Source organism: Elephantulus edwardii, unplaced genomic scaffold (genome assembly GCF_000299155.1).
Source record: "Elephantulus edwardii isolate Elephantulus edwardi_28Jun2011 unplaced genomic scaffold, EleEdw1.0 scaffold00180, whole genome shotgun sequence".
Taxonomy (NCBI): Eukaryota; Metazoa; Chordata; class Mammalia; order Macroscelidea; family Macroscelididae; genus Elephantulus; species Elephantulus edwardii.
In genome coordinates this window covers 6,595,668-6,598,047 of record NW_006399930.1, presented here as the reverse complement: position 1 = coordinate 6,598,047, position 2,380 = coordinate 6,595,668, and the positions used below count along the sequence as shown (strand labels likewise).

General features: G+C 39.1%; 1 pseudogene; it reads right to left on the bottom strand.

The window, feature by feature from the left end:
* Positions 1 to 302: 302 nt before the first annotated feature.
* LOC102871136 lies at positions 303 to 2,010 on the bottom strand (annotated as a pseudogene).
* Positions 2,011 to 2,380: the final 370 nt, after the last annotated feature.

Genomic DNA, 2,380 nt, shown 5'->3' with positions numbered 1-2,380 from the left:
TGGCAGGAGGAGTGGGTAAAGGAAAGGGGAAAGACCAGTGTGAAAAACAATGTAAACAAACTTTGTAAGCAAGTCAGTATAAAATGAAAATTTAAATTAAATTTTTTTTAAATTTAATAAATGCAAGGAATTTATTGAAGTACGTTATTTAAAATATCACTCTTTCAAAAGGCTACACAATTATAGTGTTCATGAATCTTAAGTAGAGCTTTGCAAAGAGGAGTTTTGTTTTGTTTTGAGTCAGTTTGTACAAAGTCTAGCACAAGAAGGTGCTGTGCGAGGGTCTCGGAGTCACTTTTGATTCAGTTTCCACTGGTGCTGTGGAGAGCATCCACGAAGTTTTATTGTGTTCGGCAATCTGTTTGATTCGGCAACCTGTTTGCTCACATTCTTCATAACTGGCTGGTAATCACTCTCTTGACTCTTGGTCGCTATGAATTCTTTCATCACAAAGTTATTTTGCTCATGGTATTGCCACTTCCTCTCCAAATTTGTAAACTGAGAATGTGTCTCATTCTCTTGCAGTTGTGTTTTTAATCTCATAGTCTATGTTTAACTTCTCCATTATTTTCTTAAAGGCATTACGAGTTGATAGTACTGTTCTCTCCTGATGTAGTTTCTTTTTCTTTTCTTCCCCTGATGACTTCAAAGCTGCCAAATCATTGTATGTCTCCAGATCAGTCGTCATTTGTTTAATTTTGCTTTTTAGAGACTGTTGTTCCTCAATCATCTTCCTTTCCAGAAGCTCCATTTTCTGTAGATCTAACTGTAGGCGCTGACTATCTGAAGTCAAATTCTGAGCTGTACTCCGAGATTTCTGCATTTCAGTCGATTTAAAACTTAGGTCGTCCTGCATCAGCTTCAGCTCTTGGTTGGTGACAGAGGAGATCTGCTTCATAAGATTTCTATTCTGGCTGCAGTGCTCCGGGAGGGCAACAATGCTGGCTTCCACCTGCGCCTTCTGTTCCAGCTCCTGGTTCTTAGTCTCCTTCAACGTCTCAATAAAACAGTCCACAGTTTCCTCTTTTTCTTAGCTCCCTCTACTTCTGGTTCATTTCACCTTGATGTTCCTCTAAATCCATGTCAAGTTGTCTAATTTCTTCATTAAACTGATTTATTTTTTCTTTAATATCAATCAACTGTCTTTCTATGCTGGCTATTTCCTGATCATCTTCTTTAACCTGTTTAAGTAATCTTTTCTCTCTTCCATGGGCAATCCCATGCTCTTGTCTTCTGCAATCATTTGTTCTTGGTGGAATTCTAACTCATAAAGTTTTTCATGCAGTAACACAGCCTCCTGTTTTACCTGGGAGTGTGCTGTTTCAGCTTCCAGGCTCTCTTTTTTAATGTTCAGTGAATCTAGTTGTTGTTGAAGTATATCTAACTCCTGCAACAAATTCTCATTTGATGTCTTCATCTCTGTGTACTTCACCTGTTCTTCTGGGAATATGTATTTTATGATGCCATCTGCTGCTCATTTTTCCTGTTCAATTTCTTCTTCTACATTTCTGATTTGTTTTTCTTTCACTTGTCGTTCAGTAAAAATTATATCCATACTTTGTGTCTCACAACCATTTTGAGCTTTAAGCATATTGTAATCATTCATTACCTCTTCCATCTCAGTATTGATATTAAATGTCTACCAGCATGTTGTAGTCTGCTAGTTCTCCTTGAAACTCTTTGATTGCAACAGCTAATGTCTCAGCCCTCTTTTCATATGATAAATACACTGAATTCTCTTGATTGTACATTTCTATTTCTTTCTGAAGTTTATTAATTTCAGTTTTCAGTTCACTTATTTTGCTTCTAAGAAGCCCAAGATAATAAGATTTGTCTAAAATTTTCCTCTGGGGACCTTTCATTCCTCTCAAACCTTGCTGTGTTACAGGACGGTCTGCAACTTTGATCTGAGAAGACAGAACTCCTCCAGTCCCTACAGGCCCGCCACATCAATCCAATTCCACTCCTTGAAACAGGGTGAGGTACCAAAGGCTTGTGATTATTGGCCATTTCTTGTTTGCTTCAACCACTCCAAGGGCGCGGAAGGAGAGGGATGACACCGCTAACCTCTTTCCGAGGCTGCCGCCACCACCATAAAACACTGTTTTTATTTTAGGAACCATCAGGTCAACTCTGACTCATAATGGGCCCATGAGCAAGTATGAATTTCGTCCTGTCATGCACCACCTTCATCATCTCTGTTATGCTTGAACGCATTGCTACGTTCACTGTGTCAATACATGTGGTTGAGGGACTTCTTCTCCTCTCATTCTCTACCTTCCCCAGCATAATGTTTATTTCAAAGACTGGCCCATCCTGATAACATGCTCCAAGTTGTTGTTGTTGTTGCTGTTATGTGCCATCGAGTCGTTTCCGACTC